This window comes from Schistocerca americana, chromosome 8 (genome assembly GCF_021461395.2).
Source record: "Schistocerca americana isolate TAMUIC-IGC-003095 chromosome 8, iqSchAmer2.1, whole genome shotgun sequence".
Taxonomy (NCBI): domain Eukaryota; kingdom Metazoa; phylum Arthropoda; class Insecta; order Orthoptera; family Acrididae; genus Schistocerca; species Schistocerca americana.
In genome coordinates, this window is record NC_060126.1 from 146,456,009 (window position 1) to 146,483,667 (window position 27,659).

Here is a 27,659-nt window from a genome sequence, read left to right on the forward strand (position 1 = left end):
TTCTACTATATCGCCTTGTCGTTGGATGATATTGCTCGTGCCACATCGAAAAATTGTTTGCGTTGCCCGACGTCTGTACCCAGTCACTTCCGATGAACTGCGGAAACTTGCCTTTTAAGACCGAGAAACAAGTGTGTGACGAATGTTGAGGGTAACAGTTGGCGGAGACCGATAACTAGCAGAGCACGTTAGGCGCAGATAACTGCAACTACAGGGCGGAAATGCAGCTTTAGGCTGGACTCTCACCACCCGAAAGACAAAAAATATATGTGATGATGGTCGGAAAGTGACGGAGCTCCGTACGGGCAATAGTGATGCATTTTCCAACGGGGGTATCATCTCCTACAAGCATGAAGCTACTAGAAGAGACGAACAGAAGCATATCACACCACAACGCCCTCCATAAAGCCCAAGGAATTACTAGAATGTGTCTATGGAATATAAGTGCTTTTGAGGACTGAACTACAAAAAATTTACTAACACAGATTACAATGGATTTTGAACAGACTACAGAAACAGTAATGAAACTGGAGCAGTATTGGATATCGTTAACTATAGGAGCAGAAGCACTGATTAGGGCTAGAAATGGTTATGATAATGGCAACTACACTACTTGCCATTAAAACTACACAATGAAAGACAGCAAGTAACGAATATTACTTATTCTAGTACTGCAGAAAGAATACGTAAGTAAATTTGTGGGTCGCTTGGAGGAACAAAAGGTGTGAGAATTGATACATAGTTACCGGTTCTGGCAGCAACGAAGCCTCTAACACTGCCCGATGTCGAGTCGAACTGAGCTTGAATGACAGATACGTCGTTGGATCCATGTTGCCATGAATCACAGTGGCTCGCGAGTGATGACGTGTCTGTCTAGCGACTCCCCATGACGAAATGTTCCAATTGAATAACAGATCTGTAGAACGTGCACAACAGGATGACAGTCGAACACATTCTGGTGAGAACAACATGGGTAACACGCAGTGCTGCGTTATTTCGTTGAGCGATAACGCCACGCAGATTTCGAAGATAGGGCACAACCGCCAGCCTTAACGCGTCGGAAATGTAATGGCTCCTGTCCAGGGTGGTTCATTAGGAAAGGCCACTTCTGATTTCCTTCCCTATCTGAGCTTGTGCTCCACATCTTATTCCTCGTAACTCACCCGAGCAAGCTGACACCGCGGTTAAGACACTGATATTTTGACGACTGTAGATAAAACCTTGAACTGGAAGCGAAATCTAGTTTTGTTCCTTTGAAAATGACGTGGCCGAATTCCTTTCCCGTCCTTCGTCAAGCTAAACTAGTGCACCATGTGTACTGGCCCTGCGGTCGATAGGCTGTTAAACCTTAATCTTCGTTCCGTGTTCTAACGATCTAATCGTCGCTGAGACATTAAATCTTAACGGTTCTTCCTTACAAGGGAACCTCCCCATCGCACCCCCTTCAGATTTAGTTGTAAGTTGGCACAGTGGATAGGCCTTGAAAAACTGAACACACACCAATCGGGAAAACAGGAAGAAGTTGTGTGGAACTATGAAAAAAATAAGCAAAATATACAAACTGAATAGTCCATGCGCAAGATAGGCAACATCAAGGGTAATATGGGCCGAGGAGCACCGTGGTCCTGTGGTTAGCGTGAGCAACTTCGTAACTAGAGGTCCTTGGTTCAAGTCTTCCCTCGAGTGAGAAATTTATTTTTTTATTTTCAGACAATTATCAAAGTTCAAGCACTTTCACATAATCAACTTCGCTCTCCAAAATTCCAGGGCATGTTCAGATTTGCTTGGACATATGTAGGATTTGACGGTCTATACACGGAAAATTTGAAAACGTTAAAAATATGTTTTGACAGAGCACAGAGAAAACTGTGCGACTGTGAAACTGTTGCATTCATTTGTTGCAGCTTATGTGACAAACTCTTATGTTTTCATCACTTTTTTGGGAGTGATTATCACATCCACGAGAAAACCTAAATCGGGCAAGGTAGAAGAATCTTTTTACCCATTCGCGAATTGTAGAAGTTAGGTGGGTCGACAACATATTCTTGTTATGCGACGCACATTCCGTCACCAGTGTAGTATAGAATATATCAGACGTGATTTCCTGTGGAGGATTCGGTTGACCTATGACCTTGCGATCAAATGTTTTCGGTTCCCATTGGAGAGGCACGTCCTTTCGTCTACTAATCGCACGGTTTTGCGGTGCGGTCGCAAAACACAGACACTCAACTTATTACAGTGATCAGAGACGTCAATGAACGAACGACAGATCATAACTTTGCGAAAATAAAGAAAGTAAAGTTTACACTCGCGGGAAGACTTGAACCAAGGACCTTTCGTTCAGCAGCTGCTCGCGCTAACCACGGGACCACCGTACTACTGAGCGCATGCTATCATTGATGTTCCTATATTGCACATGGACTATTCAGTTTGTATATTTTGTTTATTTTTTTCATAGTTCCACACAACTTCTTCCTGTTTTCTCGATTGATGTGTGTTCAGTTTTTCAAGGCCTATCCGCTGTGCCAACTTACAACTAAATCTGAGGGGGGTGCGATGGGGAGGTTCCCTTGTTAGTAAGTATCTCTCAGCTTTTCTCGACGTGGTTAATGCATGTGTGTTTCCAGGTGACCATTAGAGTTCTTGTATTCATTTTCTGCACAACATCTCGTCGACCGACCCAGTTGTCCTCTTTTGGTTCTTCCAGTTGCACTGTCGCGTGTACTCGCTGTCTGGACTCCAGCCGGACTGCGTCGTTTCATGCTCTTTTGTTTTTCAGATACTGCACTCATATTGAGCGAAACACACATTCTTTCCGCGCTTGTCAGTTATGTTCTACATAATGGCTGGCGAGATTCTAATAAATTGAGTGCCAGACCCCAAGACTTGTTTGAACTAAAATCCCTATCCATGTTTATTAGGTCTTCCAACCTGCTTATTTCAATAGACTCCTTAGTTTCGCTCTCTCAGAAATTTAACGTTTACATTACGATGCTGGTCTCATTTGCTGATTCTGTTCGAGTCAGCTGCCAGCAACAGCTGGCTTGATTGGTTGTTTTAGTGGGATGGTCGCTGATGATTCTTCTATCTCTCCTCAACTGTTCTACAGGGTATCCATAAACTGACTTTACAACTTAAGGGGGGGGGGGGGGGGCGTTAATGAAATTGACCAAAAATGTCAATTTTTTGTTTATATTTTATTTGTTATTATAACTCATGGACAATAAGTTCCCAAAGTTTCAATGTTGAAATCGCATCCGAAATGCCTGAAAATTAATTAAAATTGTGACGCGGCCTCTCTGCCACGCCAAGCTCAGAGGGATAACAACCCCATTCACAAGGAGAGTCGTCCAAATTGTATCCTGGATCTCGTCAAGCCCACTTACAGGTTTCTGACCGATCCTGCACTTCTCAAAAAGTGTGTTCAGGGCAAAAGCCAAAATCCAAATCAGTCTCTAAATTCACTCACATGGAAACGATGCCCTAAAATCCCATTTGCATCTGTTACAGTAGTCAGAATTGCAACTTATGATGCAGTTATTGTATTTAACGATGGGAACGTCGGGAGGATAAAGGTATTAGAAAGAATGGGCTTCAAGATAGGAAATTTTACTCAAGACATCCTGATAAAAATAGATTTGCAGCGCGTCTCTACATCTGAAAAGTCAGTTGAAAACCTGGTAAAGGAAAGAAGACAGACAACAAGAAACCAGAAGCCCTGAAAGCAAAGACGACCCAGAGTACAAATGTGGTGCTTTCTGAAGAAGTGACATAAGGAAAAAAGTTAGGTAGAACTTTAAATTGCATTTCCTGAAAAGTTTGTTTCTTTAAGTTTATGTACCTTTTCCTTAGATTCTATGAATGCTACAGTTATGAAATTTTGTACACATATTTCTGTAAACCGAATAAGCGTTGTCTCAAGAGAAAATTTTGAAATTCTGATTGGAAGTTGAGATGTGGGGCAAAGTGCTTGAAATTTTGCATGAATTTAAAATTATGCTTGTCGTACTATAATTAAAAAATTATGAAAATTCTCCTATTTGACCTATTCCAAAAACCTCATGAGAGAAGCTTATAACATATAAAGAGATGAAACAGAGAAATTTTTGTAGAAATCTCTTGAATACTTTCTGAGAAAAAGGAACACACATTATTTTTTGAAAATAAAACTTCAAATTTCGTTTAAAAAAAGTTGAATATATATAATCAAACGATTTTATATGTAAATGTGTTACTTTCTTGCAAAGCTTGGTACAAAATTTCAATGCCATGTCTCCAAAACTGTGGATATGGTGCATTTTTGAAACAGTGTGTGTGTTTCATCAACGTCCCGCCCTAAGACTTTAATACCTTTAAAACTATACTAGATATTAGTAAATGGTTTTCAACATGCGATAAGATAACTCATTAAGTTTTGTTTCCTCTTTCATACGCATCAACATGTGGACCTCTAGAGGCATATATAATGTGTTTTGGAATTATATTTCTCTCCACGTCTGAGCCAAGATATCCACGGTGACATGTTCAGATCCAATGTGAATGCGTGCTTTCAAGTCCTGTAGGTCTCTAGCCTTAATTCGGCACACCAAATTATTTGTAAAACCCCACAGAAAGAATAGTTGTGTAAGGTCAGGATATCGTAGTGGCCATCGAATTAGACCACCTATACGGGAACTTATCATCCAGAAATAGAAATATATTTATGCCTCAGGACGATGGTGCAATTAGTGGGGCGGTGTCCCATCCTGTTGGAGTATGACATCAGGTTGCAGGTTTTCCAATTGTGCACATTCTTGTAACATTTCCAGGTAAACACCACCGTTGACAGCAGACTCGATTAAAAAGAATGGACCAATGTGGCAATTGTGCATCAGTCCGTGCCAAACATTGACCTTGGGACTGCCTCTTTCCATTTCATGTGTTTCACGAGGACACTGCGAATGCCATATACGAACGTTATGGCAATTCAGCATACATTAAACGTCGCCTCACAGAAGAAACAAGTCTTTTCCAAAAGGTCATTGTTTGCGTCAGTCTTGCCTATCATAACCACTGAAAAATGGTCGCGCAGAGGATTGTCCGTAGGGTTTAATGCCTGAAGCAGCTGCACAGCAAACTCTTCTGCAAGACATTGTTTATTGTTAATCGTTTCATTTCCAGCTCTCTGGCCGCCATTCGCATCGATTTTGTGGGACTCCTTGCAAACGCCTGGCGCATCTTGTCCACGTCGGCTCCTGAAACAGATTTCCCCGCCCTTTTTATAGCGAACACTATCTGTTTCCATAAACGACCTATGCGAAGCCCGAATAGATGGCCGGGACGGTGCTTGCCTTCCATATCGTGTTCTAAAATTTCGTTGCACTTGGGTATCGGAAGTCGTCTGTATGAACCAAGCCACACACTCAGCTTTCCCTGTGGCGTCCGCAATTCATCAGTTTTTCAAGTTCAGTTTTACTTAAAATTGAGGCGTTTCGAAGATAAAAAATTTTAGGACAGTATCTTATCACATGTTGAAAGCCATTTTTTAATATATAGTATAGTTTCCAAGTTCTTAAAGTATTAATTTGTGGACACACCGTATTACTCTCCCCTCGTAAGACACGTCAAATTCTCACGGAACGTGGTACCCACCCGCCATTCGGAGACGTAGATCTTCTTTAGCATTACAAAGAAGACTTCTTACATCTGTCGATGAGAGCGAAATACTGAGTATATCATGTTACCGGTCATTTCGGATACTAGGGCAGCATAGGGTAGATAAGCGATTCTGGGCTTCCCCTTCCCTGTCTCAGTCTCAACCTCTTGCTCAGACGTTCTTGATTTTACTGCAATGTCTGCTCAAGTTGACGATATGAGTAGCCATTCCTTCGGAACACTGTTCGTCTGTGTTGCCATTCTCCTTGTCTGAAAGTGTTCGAGCCCATTCAACCAGAGTCTTTAGACCCGAATTTCATGGTGACTGGTGGTACTGACTGAAGGCTTGGAGGTAGAGGTCAGTGTCCGTGGGTTTCCCATATACTCTGGAATGTGTCCGCTTTTCTCATAACACGTCGAGAAAAGGTAGCAGGCCCTATTTCTCACTCGGAAGCACATCATTAGAGATGATTACAATCTGTGGTTAACTTGAAGGTACACTATGTGATCAAAAGTATCCGGACACTCCCAAAAACATACGTTTTTCATATTAGGTGCATTGTGCTGCCACCTACTTCCAGGTACCCCACATCAGAGACCTCAGTAGTCATTAGACATCATGACAGAGCAGAATGGGACGCTCCGCGGAACTCACGGACTTTGAACGTGGTCAGGTGATTGGGTGTCAGTTGGTCATACATCTGTGCGTGAGATTTCCACACTCCTTAACATCCCTAGGTCCACTGTTTCCGATGTGATAGTGAAATGGAAACGTTAAGGGACACGTACAGCACAAAAGCGTACAGGCCGACCTCGTCTGTTGACTGACAGAGACCGCCGACACTTGAAGAGCGTCGTAATGTGTAATAGGAAGACATCCATCAAGACCATCACGCAGGAATTCCAAACTGCATCAGGATCCACTGCAAGTACTATGACAGTTAAGCGGGAGGTGAGAAAACTTGGATTTCGTGGTCGAGCGGCTGCTCATAACTCATACATCACGCCGGTAAATGCCAAACAACGCCTCGCTTGGTGTACAACGTGTAAGCATTGGATGAGTGAACAGTGGAAAAACATTGTGTGGAGTTACGAATCACGGTACACAATGTGGCGATCCGATGGCAGGGTGTGGGTATGGCGAAAGTCCGGTGAACGTCATCTGCCACTGTGTGTAATGCCAACAGTAAAATTCGGAGGCGGTGGTGTTATAGTGTGGTCGTGTTTTTCATGGAGGGGGGTTGCATCCCTTGTTGTTTTGCGTGACAGTATCACAGCACAGGCCTACACTGATGTTTTGAGCGCCGGTCGCTGTGGCCGAGCGGTTCTAGGCGCTTCAGTCCGGAACGCACTGCTGCTACGGTCGCAGGTTCGAATCCTGCCTCGGGCACGGATGTGTGTGATGTCCTTAGGTTAGTTAGGTTTAAGTAGTCCTAAGTCTAGGGGACTGATGACCTCTGATGTCAAGTTCCATAGTGCTTAGAGCTATTTGAACCATTTGATGTTTTGAGCACCTTTTTGCTTCCCCCTGCTGAAAAGCAATTCGAGGATGGCGACTGCATCTTTCAACAAGATGGAGCACCTGTTTATAATGCAAGGCGTGTGGCGGAGTGGTTACACGACAATAACATCCCTGTAATGGACTGGCCTGCACAGAGTCCTGACCTGAATCCTATGGAACACCTTTGGGATATTTTGGAAAGCCGACTTCGTGCCAGGCCTCACCAACCGACATCGATACCTCTCCTCAGTGCATTACTCCGTGAAGAATGGGTTTCCATTCCCCAAGAAACCTTCCAGCACCTGACTGAATGTATGCCTGCGAGAGTGGAAGTTGTCATCAAGGCTAAGTGTGGCCAACACCATACTGGATTCCAGCATTACCGATGGAAGCCGCCACGAACTTTTAAATCATTTTCAGCCAGGTGTCCGGATACGTTTGATCACGTAGTGTACGAAGTTACGATGAACGAAAAATAAATGTCTTTCCACTCGGTGCAGCAAGTACTGATAGAGTCGCAGTCTTATTCTTTCAAGTGTTTATCAGCAAAAATTGTTCGACAACGCCCTTGGAAGGCCTGGACTGTCCTTGACTGAACTTTGTGGACTGCTAAACCTGTGTGTAGCGAACTAATTGCACAGCCTACGAACGACATGAAGATTTAACGACAAACAATTCTGCTGATTGTTCCTTCTTCCAACTTGCGCTACGGAACTTTACCGCAGTTCACCTGACAAATTGTGCACGGTCACCATTCGACCAAGCTGTTTGTCCTAACTGCTACCTTATAATCTAACACCATCAAATCAAACTATATGGTTCCAGAAACCTTTTCGAGTCTCAAACTTACGACGTATTCATGCAGACTGAAGTTACAAATGAAAATTTCTACAAGGCTTGGATTCGAACCTGGGTTTCCTGTACACTAGGCAGATGCGCTAACCACTACGCCACCCTGGCGTAGTAGCTTAGCGCTACTGCATGGACTACCGAGCACGTCTCCTTCCTCAGTCCAAATTCCCATTGACGCCTCAGCCCATTTGGTATTGCCAGCTTTGATATATATTTTCATTCGTCGCTTCAGTCTGCATGCATACATCATAGCTGTTTGCGACTTGAAAAGGTCTCTGGGACCACCTTGTTGTTGTTGTGGTATTCAGTCCTTCTTGTCCAAACTATTTATCGTCCATGTTTCACTTCCATACATGGCTACACTCCATACAAATACTTTCAGAAACGAGTTCCTGACAAATCTATACTCGATGTTAACAAATTTTCTCTTCTTCAGAAACGCTTTCCTTGCCATTGCCATACCACATTTTATATCCTCTCTACTTCGACCATCATCAGTTATTTTGCTCCCCAAATAGCAAAACTCGTTTACTACTTAAAGTGTCTCACTTCCTAATCTAATTCCCTCGGAATCACCCCACTTAATTCGACTACATTCCATTATCCTCGTTTTGCTTTTGTTGATGTTCATCTTATATCGTCCTTTCAAGACACTGTCCATTCCGTTCAACTGCTCTTCCAAGTCCTTTGCTGTCTCTGACAGAATTACAATGTCATCGGTGTTGAAGTGTTTATTTCTTCTCCATGGATTTTAATACCTACTCCGAATTTTTCTTTTGTTTCTTTTACTGGTTGCTCAATATACAGATTGAACAACATCGGGGAGAGGCTACAATCCTGTCTCATTCTCTTCCCAACCACTGCTTCCATTTCATGTCCCTCGACTCTTATAACTGGCTTCTGTACAAATTGTAAATAGCCTTTCGCTCCCTGTATTTTACCCCTGCCACCCTGGGACCATACACTTTCATTTGATTAAGGAACATATGCCTGGGTTTCAGGCAGGCTCCCCCGTTATAGTTGGAGAGCCTCTACAATACTGTTGGAGTTCAAGGGGGAAATACCAAGTGGTTGTGAATGGGTATTGGGACTGAGGATTGTGGCGTGTTTGCGTAGTCCATGCAGCTGTGCAGTGTCACTGTGCGAGGGTGGGTTACTGCTTGGTGAATCTGCCTAGTAAGCAGGAGATGCAGTTTTGAATTCCGGCCTTGGTAAAAACTTTCATTCGTCTTTTCAGTCTGCATACATACATCTAACAGCATCAACAGTCAGCTTGGCGTGACAGCATTAACCAGAACAATGCAACTCGGCTGGTTTTACCTGTGGTGTTTTTGGTTGCAGCAGTGTTATAAAAAGCTGCTCGAGTTTCGTGACAATTGCAGTACCGCTTTTGGAGATTGTTCCGTGGTCTGTGGGAACTGATGCGTATGTTTTGGTATGCACTGTGCAGATGTTCTCGTTTTCGCTGGACGGTCAGCGCCTGACGGAGCTGCTGCGGCTGCTGGCGGTGTCTCGCCAGCGGTTCCCCGACAAGGCCGGACACCGGGCGCGCTACCAAGCCACGGCCGTCAAGCTGCGCCGCTTTATGCAGGTGAGCACCGACGTCCGTTAAAATAAAAACCAATACATCGTCACTCACTAAATGTCGTTTATACAATCATATTAAATATAAAAGCAAAATGTTCGTATTTTCTATACACAATCTAGGCTGCCAATATCTTCTGCACTAAGATGATGGATTCCCTCTGTTGTGTGGCATCGATCCTATCGTTGCCTAGGCGACGGACAGCAGCGCGGCAGTGGGGGCAGCCATATTGCGCCGCTACCATAGCACTGGCGTCCATAGTACCTGGCTAGAGGGCTCTGTATATACAATTACAAATAGGCACACTTAAACTTGCTACGTTATTAAATAATAGAAATAGGATAAAAATAAGCACAAAGTCAATAGAATACAGACAGGAAATTGTTACCTTCCCTCTTAGTAGATTACGAATGAAGATAAGCTAACTTACTTACCTTATTTTATAAGTTTGACGTTGAAAAGTTATATCACATACTTTTTTATGTTTATTTATATAACAGTGTTTTTTAAAATGGACATGGTTTCTTGAAATTGTTAACTCAACACAAATTGTATTTATACTTCAATGTTTAAGCCTAGACCTCTACCATTGGTCACCGCTGGAGGCGTTGCTTACGCTCATGTGCTCATAGCTTGCTATATAAACCCAGGCATAAGTAAATTCTTTAGTCTCCTGCCACACCTTGGTAGACGTAACGCCACCAACAGTTGACCAGCGGGTAAAACATTATATTTACGTAATCCACTCTTATAAAAAGGTTATTAGTTTTGTCTAAGATATACAGGGTGGTCCATTGATCGTGACAGGGTGAAATATCTCACGACGTAAGCGTCAAGCGAAAAAACTACAAAGAACGAAACTTGCCTAGCTTGAAGGGGGAAACAAGATGGCGCTATGGTTGGCCCGCTAGATGGCACTGCAATAGGTCAACTGCGTTTTTTTTTTTAAATAGGAACCCCCATTTTTTATTACATATTCGTGTAGTGCGTAAAGAAATATGAATGTTTTAGTTGGACCACTTTTTTCGCTTTGTGATAGATGACGCTGTAATAGTCACAAACTTATGGCTCACAATTTTAAACGAACAGTTCGTAACAGGTAGGTTTTTTAAATTAAAATAGAGAACGTAGGTACATTTCAACATTTTATTTCGGTTGTTCCAATGTGATACATGTACCTTTGTGAACGTATCATTTCTGAGAACGCATGCTGTTACAGCATGATTACCTGTAAATACCACATGAATGCGATAAATGTCCGTCAACCTCAATGCATTTGGCAACACGTGTAACAACATTCCTCTCAACAGCGAGTATTTCGCCTTCCGTAATGTGCGCACATGCATTGACAATGAGCATGACGCATGTTGTCAGGCGTTGTCGGTGGATCACGACAGCAAATATCCCTCAACTTTCCCGACAGAAAGAAATCCGGGGACGTCACTTCCGGTGAACGTGCGGGCCATGGTATGGTGCTTCGACGACCAATACACCTGTCATGAAATATGCTATTCAATACCGCTTCAAGCGCACACGAGCTATGTGCCGGACATCCATCATGTTGGAAGTACATCGCCATTCTGTCATGCAGTGAAACATCATGTAGTAACATCGGTAGAACACTATGTAGGAAATCAGCATACATTGCTCCATTTAGATTGCCGTCGATAAAATGGCCAATTATCCTTCCTCCCATAATGCCGCACCATACATTAACCAGCCAGACTCGCTAATGTTCCACTTGTAGCGGCCATCGTGGATTTTCCGTTACCCAATAGTGCATATTATGCCGGTTTACGATACCGCTGTTGGTGAATGACGCTTCGTCGCTAAATAGAACGCGTGCAAAAAATCTGTCATCGTCCCTTAATTTCTCTTGTGCCCAGTGGCAGAACTGTACACGACGTTAGAAGTCGTCGCCATGCAATTCCTGGTGCATAGAAATATGGTACAGGTGCAATCGATTTTGATGTAGAATTCTCAACACCGACGTTTTTGAGATTCGCGATTTTCCGCTAATTTTTCTGCTACTGACGTGCGGATTAGCCGCGACAGCAGCTGAAACACCTACTTGGGCATCATCATTTGTTGCAGGTCGTGGATGACGTTTCACATGTGGCTGAACGCTTCCTGTTTCCTCAAATAACGTAACTATCCGGCGAACGGTCCGGATACTTGGATGATGTCCAGGATAGCGAGCAGCATACATAGCACACGCCCGTTGGGCATTTTTATCACAATAGCCATACCTTAACACGATATCGACCTTTCCCGCAATTGGTAAACGATCCATTTTAACACGGGTAATGTATCACGCAGCAAATACCATACGCACTGGCGGAAGTTGCGTGATACCACGTACTTATATATTTGCGACTATTACAGCGCCATCTATCACAAAGCGAAAAAAGTGGTCCAACTAAAACATTCATATTTCTTTACGTACTACACGAATATGTAATAAAATATTGGCGTTCCTGTTTAAAAAACGCAGCTGATATCCGTTTGACCTATGGCAGCCCCATCTAGCGTGCCTACCATAGCGCCCTTCAAGCTAGACAAGTTTAGTTCTTTGAAGTTTTTTCGGTTGGTGCTAATTTCGTGAGATATTTGGCCCGGTCACTATCAATAGACCACCCTGTATATTGGTATTTCACAGTATGTTCGCCCTGAAGATGGTCCCTACGATGGGCTGAAAACCGTCGGCTCCAAAAATACGCGATTATGACTGTTTTCTTAGTACTGAGTTAATTTTATATCAATCGCTGTTACTCCACAACCATGTTGTCAAAACATCTGAATGATACTATTCACAAACGGAACAAGAATATGTATTAATCTTCTATTACAAGGCTGGATAAAGGTTAAAGTCTGAAAAGTATTCCAACGTAGCATCCCTTTCCCCTATAGTAAGGCCAGTCCGGCGTGACGACAGAAAACAGCAAAAATGAAGCTTAAGTTTTAAATTTCGTGTTTATAAAAACATTCACGTAAGTGGATCTTACAGAATTTCCATACTTTGACTGACACAAGAACAGTGCGTGGATGACATAGAAATAGGGATCTCTTGCGTTTGAAAGCCGCTGAAAGAGCTGAACTCTCCGGGTCCAGATAGAATGAATCCCCATTAGGTTATATAGAGAGTGCTCTTCGACAGTGCCCGTATATTTGGTTTGTCTTTCAAGAGAATTTCTCGCCCAGTCCATATTTCCAAGCCACTCGAAGAAACAGTGCGTGACTCCCGTGCATAAGAAGCTAAAATACCGGACCCTCAAAAATACAGACCGATATCTCTAACGTCGGTTGCTCTTGAGCATGTGCCAAGATCGAATATAATAAATTTCCTCGAGGGAAAAAGGCTTCTAGCCACAAATAAACATGGATTTAGAAAACATAACTCGTGTAAAACTGAGTTTCTCACTTTCTTGCACTCTTGCACAATATTCTGTGAAATATGGATGAAGGGCAACAGGGAGATTTCATATACAACTTTTTTGTTTTTATTTTGATTTATTTGTTTACACTGATGTCCAAAATTAGAGCAACAAACAGAAATTTTACAAGTTTGCGTTTATTTTGCCACGAAAGAGTATGCACAGGTAACAGTAAAGTAGAAACAATGTACAGAATCCAGAACATAAACAACTGCATAACGCATGAAGGCAGACAAAAATGTTCGTTTTTTCCTATTTTAATGGTTTGTACACACATTCTGACAACTGTTAATATGTAAATTATGGGGTGTGATCACCTCTGGCAGCAATCCAAAAATGGTTCAAATGGCTCTGAGCACTATGGGACTTAACTTCTGAGGTCATCAGTCCCCTAGAACTTAGAACTACTTAAACCTAACTAACCTAAGGACATCACACACATCCATGCCCGAGGCAGGATTCAAACCTGCGACCGTAGCGGTCGCGCGGTTCCAGACTGTAGCGCCTAGAACCTCTCGGCCACCCCGGCCGTCGGCAGCAATACAGGCATGACAACGACGGGACACACTGTGTATGATGTCATCATACTGAGGCAATTACGCCCGTTCCTCCTGCAGGGCTGCTCAAAATTGCTAGAGAGTGGCTGGTGGATGCTGACGTGATGCAACCCATCTCCTTGTGCACCTCAGATATGCTCGATGGGCCTCAGATTGGGAGAGGGAGCAGGTCACGCCATGGTGGAGCATTTTCCGTTTCCAAGAAAACACCAACCACCTGTGGTCTTCGAGGCCGAGCATTATCGTCCATCTATACGAAGTCGGTGGCCACAGCATCTCGCAAGAACCGTACATGAGGTCCTAATATCTCGTCACGATACTTGATGGCAGTTAAACCTTGCGGGTTCACCCGTACAATTTCGTGAAGAGGTGTACGCGTGGTTAACATAATCCCTGCCCACATCAGTCCGTCTCTTTCCAGAAAGTGTGAGTTCCGAAATCGAGTTCCACGTTCCCTCCAGATGCGAATCCGTCGTGAAGCACTCTCGAGACCCAATGGGGACTCATCTTGTAACCTCCCACTCACTTATCGACCTTAATGACAGTGAAAAATTAAACCGCGAGCACCTAATGGAATTTTGGGAAAAGCAATCGTCACCGAAGTTAATTTGTCGGTAAAGAGGGAGGAAAGGGTTACATCTAAATGAAAGGAAAAATGCAAATGAAATCTGTGTAAATTAATTTTGAGAAAAGGGTAAAATTAATAAAGAAAGTAAATGTGCGGTCGTTACGTTAACAATTAATTGGCGTTAATCGGATATTTGAGATTTGGAGAAAATTACGGTCGCCAGTCCTATGGACAACTACTATAATTACTGAAAATGAAAGATTAATGCACATATAATTAGCACTAAAAGCGTGGCAACTGAAGGTTGACACGTGTTGTGTGAAAACTGAATGTTTGTCAGAAGTAATAAATTTCTCTACACTCTGACTTAATTTAGCAAAAGAATTAATAAAACCGGAAAATTGAAAGTTAATTTAGTGACTGAAATTAATAGTGAGCTGTGTTTCTGAAGCACTACGAAATTAAATTAAATAAGGTTAGTCTTGGGCTACCTCAACAATCATTTAAAAAGCTACTTGAATCTACGCAAATTTAGAAATAAGATATTTAACTTTGAACCTGAATTAAATGATTCTGAACAATTAACAATAGTAAAATTTAGTACATACCAAGCTGAGCTGCAGTCACAGGTAAGCTAAAATATGGTAACAAAACTCGCACTCTTAATTTGTGCTTGTGTAATCTAAATATTGTAGCCAACTATGAATACTTTAACTGAACTTTGAAATTAAAGCAGTGAAATGTAACGATATTACTTTAATGCTGGCGTTTGAATTTCAACGACCCTCGGGTTCATTTCGGAAAATTACCTTGCTTGGTAATGCAATTGGGACAATGAGCAACAAATGTTCATGCTAAGTTGCTGTAATTTTAGTTATGCAAATGAAACAGTTTGAATAGCTGAGGTCTACCATACAGTTCTAAAACTTTACGTGCTTCCAGTCTTCCTTGTTGGTTGATTGAAGGTTTGAAGCCGTCGATGGAGGAGGTGGCGACAGTCACTCATTGTCGGCCGTCGCTGTTGCAGAAGCTGGATGTCGGCGCATCTCTTTCTCGACATGGTCACCAGGCGAAACGGGCTCTTGATGTGCGCCAGCTAATGCTTCCCGTCCACGACACCGCGTCAGAAACTATCTAAGCAAGTCGAGCGCAATTACATGCTGCCAAACACCGGAAGCGCGTCAACTCGCGGGAGCGTCACTCTACACACCTGCTCCACCGCCCTACTCCCGACAGACCCCTCTCTGCCCGCGCTCCATGCGGCAGAGTTAACACTACCAAAGATCCTAAACACTTTGGTTCTCCACACGACCTATCGATGTAATCGTTCGATAGCATAGTTTTCCCTAGGCCAGACCCAGCTTAAAAATACAAATAATATTTACAAAACAAACCAATTATACACCGACATATATATGTACAAATAGCAAAATAATTACAATATATAAAGACACAGAAATGTCATATCTTCAGGTAACAAAATAAGGAAAAAATTTATAGTACAATAGATGGAAATAGGAGGATATGCATTTCCAGCGTTACAATCTGTGAAAAGAACATTGGCCCCCCTGTTCGACCGTCCGGCGGTATGCCGGCAAATCCACTGTAGATTTTCCCTTCTGTGTAGTCGCGTCAGAAGTACACAAACAGCAGATCTCCGACAATAAAGACCACTCTGCCGAAGCCTTCTGTCCACCGTTTGTCTCGATACCACAAGGCCAGTCGATGTTCTGGGGTCAGACGCCAGTTGCAGTGCACTACTGAGGCGGTACCGCCGTGCACTTACAACCAAATAACGGTCCTCTCTTTCTGATCTCACAAATAGTCGATCCTGCCCTGGTCTTCGGGATACAGTTTCGGTCTCTATAAGCTGTCGCCGCATCCGAGAAACGACAGAAAGATTCACATTAAGCCATTGGGACACACCAGTTTGCTGCACTCCTGCTTCCATTCTTCATATGGCTCTCCACGGCCGAGAGTCTGGTAGGCGTCTTCTCTGTGCCATACTGCACCATCTGTGACTGTGTACACAGCAGTTGTGGATGAGGGATTACCCTACGAACACTACCCCGTTTGATAAATGTCCTGGCGATATTGTTGGCGTGGTTGTCCGTTGACCGGAGTGCCACCTCCCGCCCAGAACATAATCGTATGGACACCTGTTGTCAGTTTGCATGATTATATCGTGAATTAGAACAGAATGGGGAAATAGCGGTTTGTTGCTTTAACTTTGTATACCAGTGTATTTTAGTCATTAGTCTGCTGACTGTTTCAAGCGTTCCGTGAGGAATTCCTCTCCTGACCTAACCTCTTCACCTCAGACTTTCTTCTATTTTTGTAACATGAGCTGATTACAATACTAGTGTCATCGACAAAAATTACTAATTCTGATTCTGACTGTTGTATATTAGGTGGAAGATCGTTCACATGTGTGAGGAAAAGTAGTGGACCTAAGACTGGACCTTTGGGAAGCCCGAACATTATTTCTGCCTAGACAGAATTATGTCACTAGACTGTACTGGTTGAATTACCCATTGGTTAGATGTGACATTATCCACTGCTTGGCTATATTATCAATCCCATAAAACTTCAGTTTATCTAAGAGAATACTATGATTCACAAAGAAAATACCATCTAATTTTTTTTTTTAATACGTAATGCTTGTAAAATTTGGCGAATGAATATGTAAATGTCATTCTCAGTAGAGAAACTCTTCTGAAACTCAGATGTGATTTACTGAGGGTATTATTGCCACAAAGGTGAGACTCTGTTCTAGAATACATCACCTTCTCAAAAATTTTAGAAAATGATGTCAGCAGTGAAACAGGTCGGCAGTTATTGACGTCTCTCTTTTTATTTTTCTTAAAGAGGGGTTTAACAACGGCATATTTCTGTCGCTCTCGAAAATCTTTTGAGTTACTGATGCATTACGTATTTCAGATAAGACTGAGCTTATTATATTGGAGCATTCAATTGAAGTCATAACGTCAGAAAATGAGTCCGTGATCATATTTTTGGCACTTTATTTTACAGGTTCGTCTTCATCACATAAATTTTTACATTTCACTATGACCGGTTTCGGCTACTGCCATCTTCAGATCATAAAATATTCTGACGTGGTATCAACGTCAAACTAAACATGTAGGTACGTAGTACGTGCTGTATCCTACATGTTTAGTTTGACATTAATACCACATCAGAATATTTTATGATCTGAAGATGGCAGTAGCCGAAACCGGACATAGTGAAATGTAAAAATTTATGTGATCAAGATAGTAAGTGCTCTGTACCTACATGTTTAGTTTGACGTTAATAAATCAGAATATTTTATGATCTTAAGGTGGCATTAGCCGAAACCGGTCATAGTGAAATGTAAAATAAAATATTGGAACAAATCTTTAGTAATCTATCGGAAATACCATCAAAACCAGATGACCTTTTATTTTTTAGAGGATACATAATGTTCTTAAATTCAGAAGAAGACACTGGTGATTAATTCGTAAGACTTAATTTTAGAGAGTTACTTTTTCAACATACTTCTGTGATTGTTTGCTTCGGCTGTTTGTCCCTACGCTTTCTACTACATTTCAAACATGATGTTACACTGTGCTGAGGCTGTTACCCTGTCTCTCGTTTCACTACATTCCATATAGCCTCAAGTGTGTGTCGGAATTAGTGATTTCTGATAAATAGCAGGAAAAAATAGCATTTTAGATCAACAATGAAGTGTTTAATGTTTATTATTTAATTGTACAATTGTTGTACAAAACATGATCGATTGAATTGATTAGGTAATAAAAATTACACGAATGAAACTCGTTTCAATACTGAACGCGATTTATTAACATCACAATGAAAATCCGAATTCTTTTTAAAAGAGGTTTAAAAATGGTTCAAATGGCTCTGAGCACTATGGGACAACATCTATGGTCATCAGTCCCCTAGAACTTAGAACCACTTAAACCTAACTAACCTAAGGACACCACACAACACCCAGTCATCACGAAAAGAGGTTTATGTCGATACAGACATCTGTGTTTCAGATTTAAAAATAAAATATTGTAAGTACAAGCAAACATGATTGTTAGACATGATAACATAAGGAACGTAAAAAAGAGAAAAAAATGTTTTACTTATATTTAATTTGAATAAAAAAGTTGCCGACATCGTCTCCTTATATACTTATATGCTTTTATGATAACGAATCTGTTATAACATATATACTTATATGAAAATCCTGTAGGAATTAAAATACATGGAGAAGAAATAAAAACTTTGAGGATCGCCGATGACACTGTAATTCTGTCAGAGACAGCAAAGGACTTGGAAGAGCAGTTGAACGGAATGGACAGTGTCTTGAAACTACACTACTGGCCATTAAAATTGCTACACCAAAAAGAAATGCAAATGATAAACGGGTGTTCACTGGACAAATAAGTTATGCTAGAATTGACATGTGATTACATTTTCACGCAATTTGGGTGCATAGATCCTGAGAAATCAGTACCCAGAACAACCACTTCTGGCCGTAATAACGGCCTTCATACGCCTGGGCATGGGGTCAAACACAGCTAGGATGGCGTGTAGAGATACAGCTGCCCGTGCAGCTTCAACATGATACCACAGCTCATCAAGAGTAGTCACTTGCGTATTGTGACGAGCCAGTTGCTCGGCCACCATTGACTAGACGTTTTCAGTTGGTGAGTGATCTGGAGAATGTGCTGGCCAGGGCAGCAGTCGAACATTCTCTGTATCCAGAATGGCCCGTACAGGAACTGCAACATGCGGTCTTGCATTATCCTGCTGAAATGTAGGGTTTCGCAGGGATCTAATGAAGGGTAGAGCCACGGGTCGTAACATATCTGAAATGTAACGTCCACTGCTCAAAGTGCCGTCAAGGCGAACAAGAGGTGACCGAGACGTGTAACCAATGGCACCCCGTACCATCACGCTGGGTGATACGCCAGTATGGCGATGACGAATACACGCTTCCAATGTGCGTTCATCGCGATGTCGCCAAACACGGATGCGACCATCATGATGCTGTAAACAGAAACTGGATTCATCCGAAAAAGTGACGTTTTGCCATTCGTGTACCCAGGTTCGTCGTTGAGTACACTATCGCAGGCGCTCCTGCCTGTGATGCAGCGTCAAGGGTAACCGCAGCCATGGTCTCCGAGCTGACAGTCCATGCTGTTGAAAACGTCGCCGAACTGTTCGTTCAAATGGTTGTTGTCTTGGAAACGTCCCCATCTGTTGACTCGGGGATCGAGATGTGGCTGCACGATCCATTACAGCCATGCGCATAAGATGCCTGTTATCTCACCCGCTAGTGATACGATTCCGTTGGGATCGAGCACGGCGTTCCGTATTACCCTCCTGAACCCAGCGATTCCATATTCTGCTAACAGTCATTGGATCTCGACCAACGCGAGCAGCAATGTCGCCATACGATAAACCGCAATCGCGATAGGCTACAATCCGGCCTTTATCAAAGTCGGAAACGTGATGGTACCCATTTCTCCTCCTTTCACGAGGCATCACGACAAAGTTTCACTAGGCCATCCCGGTCAACTGCTGTTTGTGTATGAGAAATCGGTTGGAAATGTTCCTCATGTCAGCATGTTGTAGGTGTCGCCACCGGTGCCAACCTTGTGTGAATGCTCTGTAAAGCTAATCATTTGCATATCACAGGATCGTCTTCCAGTCGGTTAAATTTCGCGTCTGTAGCACGACATCTTCGTGGTGTAGCAATTTTAATGGCCAGTAGTGTAGTATATAAGATGAATATCAACAGAACCAAAACAAGGATAATGGAATGCAGTAGAATTAAATCGGGTGATGCTGTGGGAATTAGATTATGAAATGAGAGGCTTAAAGTAGTAAATGAGTTTTGCTATTTGGGGAGCAAAATAACTGAGGATGGTCGAAGTAGAGAGGATATAAAATGTAGACTGGCAATGGAAAGGAAAACGTTTCTGAAAAAGGTAAATTTGTTAACATAGAGTATAGATTTAAGTGTCAGGAAGTCGTTTCTGAAAGTATTTGTATGGAGTGTAGCCATCTATGAAAGTGAAACGTGGACGATAAATAGTTTGGACAAGAAGAGAATAGAAGCTTTCGAAATGTGGTGCTACAGAAGAATGCTGAAGATTAGATGGGATAGGTAGATCACATAACTAATGAGGAGGTATTGAAAAGAATTGGAGAGAAGAGAAATTTGTGGCACAACTTGACTAGGAGAAGGTACCGGTCAGTGGGGCATATTTTGAGGCATCAAGGGATCACCAATTTGGTATTGGAGGGCAGCGTGGTGGGGTAAAAATCGTAGAGGGTGACCAAGAGATAAATACACTAAACAGATTCAGAAGGATGTAGGTTGCAGTAGGTACTGGGAGATGAAGAAGCTTGCACAGGATAAAGTAGCATGGAGAGCTGCATCAAACCAGTCTCAGGACTGAAGACCACAACAACAACAACATGAAAATCCTTTTCACGTGTTCCATGTGCTCAAGAATACGCTTCTGTCTTCAGAAAGTGGATAAAATTTTATGGGGCCTTGTTTGGATGGAATGAGTTGCGAAAGAAATATTATTACTGCAAATCGAAGTACTATAATCCTGTTAACTATTCTTCTACGAGACTTGGCGATTTTCCTAAGTGCTGAACCATGACTTTGACCGGGCTCCACTGGGAATTTCAAGGCAGCAAGCGCAAGGTTTGGGAGGTGATAGTTGGCTTAGTACATATCAGCTACTTACAGAAAAATTTTCCGAATAAACCCATATGAATTAATTTGTCTACTTCTTGTCACCGATAACTGCAGAGGAATTACTTTAGTAGATATCATGTAAGAAATTCTAGCTATTTACCTATTAAACAGACTGATCCCAATAACTGGAGAACTAACTGGTGATCATCAACGCGATTTCCGAAGAAACAGATTCACATTAAATCATTTATTCACTCTACGGCAAATAACAGAGAATGCGCGGGGTTTCAGTGCAGATGCCCACATATTACTTTTAGATTTCAAAAAGGCTTACGGCAGCATATACCGGCAGAGAATCCTAAATATAATGAGGGAATCTGAAATTATCATAAAAGCTAATCAGATTAGTTAAAACATGTAAAGATAAAAAAGCCATGTCGTACAAAGACAGCCACAAGAGAAATTGGATTGAGAGAAGGGGACTACATTTCATTTATTTTATTTAACTTCGTCTTAGGGAAGATCGATATAGAATTTACTGAAACTAATCCATAACGGATCCAATTTCAGGGTATGAACGTCACTAAACATGCAGATGACGTAGCATTAATAAGTAGTTCCAAAACAGAATGTATCAGAATGATGCAGACTTATTACAAATTCATTGAGAAAACAGGATTACTGTTAATGAATAAAAAGCAGAATATCTGGTCATAACTGAGTAAATTCAAAGTGATACACTTTTGATGGATGTGCTTTCAAGACATTTGACAGCTTCAATTACTTAGTGAGTCGCTTTAGTAACAACGGTAGAAAAGATATAGAAAGAGACACCTATGTAGCAACAGCGAGAAAAATAGCTTTTTGTTTTATCAAAATCTGAATTAGTACTAACTTCAAAATCTGCTTCTATCAATCGACTAGTATACCGGTAACATTATACCAATGAGCAGCAGTAATATTTAGAAAGAAAGATAAAGAAAAACTGTTAATATTCAAAAGAAAAATACTAACCAAATTTCTTAGACCGACGTATGATGAAGACAACATGGAGCGGAGAATAAGAAAAAATGAAGAATTAAGAGGGCTGTACAATTACCGTAACATCATCGAAGTGCTAAACAAGAGCAAGAAAGACGGAAAGTAGACCATGTAAAATAGCGTTGTGCACGACACTATATAGAACGAGAGGAAGAGGCAGATCCAGAATTAGGCGGCAATATAACATTCCAGAGAACACTGTTAGGATGGACATCAACACGGAGTGAACAAACAGTGCACTCGACAGAAAGAAATGGAAGAGACTCTTAGAGCAGCCGTATGGTCGATAAGGCCCTTGTCACATGTAAAGTCTTTTACATTTGACCTCAGTCCTGAACTTAGATTTTATATTTTTGATCGACGTATTGTCTTGGGAAAAAACAATGCTGACGAACCAAACTTAAGGGATTGGTTTGATTCATCAAAATTGTAGAACATGTTGCAAGTGAATACTGTTTCTGTTAGGAAATAACAGAAATGTACACTACTCAGAAAATTTAACACCAAACACATAAAAATAATGAAAACAATGCCGATGGAATCTGAAAATATAGTTCGTTTACAGTCCACGATCGCTGTCGCTCTACCTGTCTGAGCCAGCGAGGATTGTCCGTAGATTCACTGCCCCGTGGCTTGTGAAACCCGCTTCATCGGTAAACAGGCAGAGCTGCAACGCATTCTCTGTTAATGCCCATTGACAAAATTGCACTCGATGATTAAAGTCATCACCATGTAATTGCTGATGTAGCGACACATGAAACGGGTGAAAGCGGTGACGATGCAGTATGCGCATGACACTACTTTGACTCAGTCCACCGGCTCTCGCAATGTCCCTTGTACACATGTGTGGATTCATGGCAACAGCAGCTAACACACCAACTGCACCCGCTTCTCCTGTGACGGGCCTGTTACGGACCCGTTTACGCGCACCGACCATACCTGTTGCATACAGTTGGCGGTAGATGTTTTGCAATGTGCGGCACGTTGGATGCTCTCTGTCCGGGTACCGTTCTGCATACACCCTGCAGGCTTCAGCTGCATTTCGTCGACACTCGCCATAGATGAGTATCATCTCCGCCTTTTCAGAGTTCGAATACACCATGGTCACAGTTCCTACAACACTACACTATCACAGACGTCTGGTAACACGGTGTACTACAGTTGGTCTGCGTGCGGAGACGAATGCAGCATAACAATAGCAGCAAGCGCTACATGCGGACACTGCGACAGCTAGACCAAACCACAACAGTGCACTACAGCCACACTCGTAAACACGGTCGTCATCGTAAACATGTCCCTGCAGATGCTGCTCGCCGACCGTGGCCCGTGTTTGTTACAACACGCAACTGAACGTCGGAGGTTTCAAGCGTCAACTTTAGGTTACAATATCTCCGGATGTAATTAACATTTTACAATGCAACAAACGGCACTGATTACGTATTTGTTTATATGTTCAGATGCGCTAACAAAACTAACGTAGTTCCATTTAAAAAAACTATGAGTAGAAAACCGCGACCGAAGTGAACTATGAATCACTCGCTCCGTTCATCTTGATAAACCGTTCCTTTGGACCCGTTAGTTCGCGAACGGCCCATCTCTCATATATACTACAACGAACTGCAGCGAGTTTAATTTACTCCCTGAGATACAAAAACAATAAAATTTGGATGAAGCATACATGCTACGTGATAACTAAGGAGGTTAAAAGAGGTCCTACATTACAGTATTAAAACTACGACTTTTTTTAAACTTTGCATTTATGTGGTGCGGTCCCCAAGGTGGAGTGGCCTCCTAGTTTGCAGTTTAGATATGCAGCAATATTACCATCAGCAATTGTAGAAAGTGTTTTGGTTTTACAGGTGACGTACAGAATCAACACAGCGTACTGGCTGCTGGCTCCCATTGTCAGGAACATAATGGGTGCAATATCCAAGAATACTTCCTCCATCAGCAGAGATATTCCCGTTCCTATATGGCTGCCGTTCGATGCTCGATCCTCACCGGTCTATGAGATACTGTACAGCCTTGAACTGGCTTTTGGATTTGCTATGTCTGAGACTACAGTGCTCATCGACGGCTCCCTGATAGCCTTGATACTGCAAGTGGCCGCCGAACTGGCGGTCCTGAATGACAATCTCGCAGCTGGCGTTACTCCAACTCTAAAGCAGTCACCAAGTGGTGTTACCATCACTGAAAGTATAGTCCAGGACTCATATGTCCAGGTACTGCCGAAATCATCGCCGTTCTTGGTTGATGGAGCCTTTTCTGATTTCCTGCACTGCAGAAGTTCCACAGTCTCGGAAGCCGAAATATATCAACAGCTGATTGGGAATATTCAGCACCACCAGACCATTATAAGGTAAGTAATTAATTAGTATCTTACGTTTAGATACTTTCAGTAAATGCTACTATGAACGGAAACATGGAAGTCGAAGAAATCGGTTCATCAACGAAGGTATTCCGTTATTATTCATCTGCGCCACAACTGAAATTTTCCAACAGAACGAGATTCAAATGCAGGAACTGGACTGCACCACATATGAAGGCGTATCAACAACCATGGTAATCCAATCCGTCCTTGACTCCTGACCGTCATAATCAGTGATTAAACTCTTGGTGGTTTCGTAGGCCTCAAATCTGACGTTCTTCTCCTTTCTTCCTTGGTCATAGAACGCCCCTTCTCCCATGTTTCGGAATTCTGTATTCGCTACTCATCCATTATAGTCACATGTCCTTTTCGCCGCAAAGTGTGGCTGCGCGGTTAGAGGCGCCATGTCACGGATTGCGCGACCCCTCCCGCCGAAAGTTCGAGTCCTCCCTCGGGCATGTGTGTGTATGTTGTTCTTAGCATAAGTTAGTTTAAGTAGCGTGTAAGTCTAGGGATCGATGACCTCAGAAGTTTGGTCCGTTAGGAATTCACACACATCTGAACATTTTTTATCCCTTTCGCTTCTTTCTGTATCTTACTTTTTCTTCTTCTTTAAGATCCCATCTGAGGCTTTTATTTCTCTTCGTAAGCAGTGATGTACGATTAAGGAATTATAAATGAAAAATTGTCGATGTTCTACAGTATTATTTCGACAAATGGTTTTCCGTTTACAAGGTCATCATCAGTCTTTCATTGACTATCGTCTTCAATGAGGGTACAGTACTGATGAACAACATCAAAAAAGATATCACACATGAAGAGTGAGGTGCAAACACCAGTGACATCTATACAATTTGAATGTAGAACCCCAGCTGTCTGAACGCCCCAGCCAAAGATGCTCTATTTCGTTTCTTGCCTAATTACAACATGGTTGCCACGAAATGTCACGAGAGCGTTCAATGAAAATACTTTTTGGTTCTGCTTCCACATCAGCCTATTACATCGGATGTTTTTTTTTAAGTTCAAAGCCAGGAATAAGTAGCAATTCTTTATCACGTACAGACAGACGGAAATTTGTTTGCCTAGTCATAATATGGCTAACTATGCAGATCATAAGAATCTGTAGGCGCGCCCCTTGCTTTGAGATCAGAGTTCTACATCCAATAAGTATAGGGATCCCTGGCAAACAAAGAGTGAATGATATCTTTGACAGTGTAATAGTGACATACTCCAAAACTTTAAACAGTAAATAAATATATAGGGAACAAACCAGAAAAACATTGACACTATATAATCTTTCACAGTGTAAGGGTCATGCTCAAATGATAATGTCTCTTCCTAGTTTATTCCCTTTATATTTATTAACTGATTAACTTTAAGGTATTGAATTACGTTATCATTACATTGTCAAAACTGAAATTGAGTCTATGTTTTCAGCTTACTCCATATGCACACGAGTGCAGGAAAGGTTATGCTGACGTTCTTCTTTGACCAAGAAGGCCCCCTTCTGATTCACTTCCTGCAGGACGGGACAACAGTGAATGCCCAGCGTTACTCGCAAACCTTGACCACCCTTCGCCAAGCGATGAAATCAAAACGACCAGGAAATCTCACCCTGGGGTCATTCCATTCTACTCCACGACAATGCAAAGCCCCATACGGCCAACACGGTCGCGGCACTCTTGCAGAAATTCAAACGGGAGGTTCTCGGTCACCCTCCATACAGTCCGGAGCTCACTCCCTGTGATTACGCCATTTTTGGTCCCCGTAAAAAGGCACTGAGGGGCAAACGATTCACGTCGGACGACGTCGTCCAGCTGTACATGCGGATCTGGTTCACATTGCAGCCCCGGGAATATTATGAGACAGTCATCCACAGTGGGACAAGTGTTTCAATAGCCAGGGTCAATACTTCTAACATACAGGTAATGGTTTCTGTAATATGTCTCCGGCTCCTTTTTTTTTTTTTTTTTTTGAACGGCCCTTATACATTTCTTTTGAGGTTTGTCGCTGCAAAAGAAGTGGAAAAATCCAGTAGATGCTTTTGTGAAAGAATATCGGAAAATCAGCAGTTTCAAAAGTGAAACTTTACTAGATGTACGTTTTTACTGAGTTTAACGAAAGCGATATTGGCCTGATGTGTTCGACGATGTCCTTTGACTACACTGTCTAAAGGACCGTTGTAAGAAGTACCAAATTAAGATCAACCTGAAGATGGCTAAATAAGGCGAAACGCGTAGTTGAAAAATAAACTAAAATTGCAACCAAGACTGTTTTTAACCAATATTGTTAAGCACTGGTTCGCTGTACGCCACAGATGGATTGCAAGAATTTCGAAAATGTTTTTCTTATTAATCTATGTGCTTGATTATATGAAACGTCATGATATTAAAATATTGAAATAAAATAGTAATAATCTTCTCTGATCGTTACCAGCAGCTTTTCTTCAGTGTCTATTCACGAGTGCGTTTGGTATCATTCCAGTTATCGTTCCTCTAATTTTGGAAAGTAGTTCGTCGAAGGAAGACGTTCACATTCTGATGTCATTAAAAAAATATCCTCATAGTTTCTTACTCCTTGTAGAAGGCGATACAAACCCATTGGTAGTTCTTTTCTGCAGGGAAGGATAGCGCCCAGTATATATCTTTTCTGCTTCTGCAGTGTCTTTCCTTCTTCAAACGACGCCCACCGCACCTTCCGCAGGCACTTTCCTTGTGGGTTACTACTTACAATAACTAGAACAAAAAAAAAAAAAAATCCGTCCGTCGGTGGTATTTCGTTCGAAACAACTGAGACGGCAAGCAATGCAACGGGACCTGCAGAGTAGAGGGACAGACCAAGTCCACGCACCGCAACTGTCGGCGGTCGTCTGCAGAGCAGCCCGCAGAAATGGCAGAACCACGTTCCGCACATTGTTCCCGGTTGGCGAACCAGTACGTTGTTCCCACCAATGACCCCCGCCACCGCAGCGGGCGGCGGCCAGTGCGTTGTTGCCCTTCGTTCTTCGGCTGGTCGCGACCTCCAGTCGCGCCGTATTCTAGCGTTATAGGATACCGCTATCGATTAATTTACTCATTTCGGAATGTTCATGTGCTCGACCTGTTTTCAACTGAATACGCATTGAATTTCAAATTTCCTACATTTGGCTTCCTACATAAGCTTTACTCAGAATGACTCGTGACTCCTCTGAAAATCGGGACAGCCCGCGAAAATTGAGAGATTTGGCAAGAGTACCAATCCCCCTCCGCGTCGCATGTCGAAAGCATTGTGCATGCGCTATCTCAAAGGTGAATCGTCCTAAACGGCCTCCATTCACGATATGTCCACGTTCTAGTACCATGTATTCGCCCGCTTTGAATACGTAGTTACAACTGAAAAGCTGTGCAAGACTGGGGCTCTAATCCAGA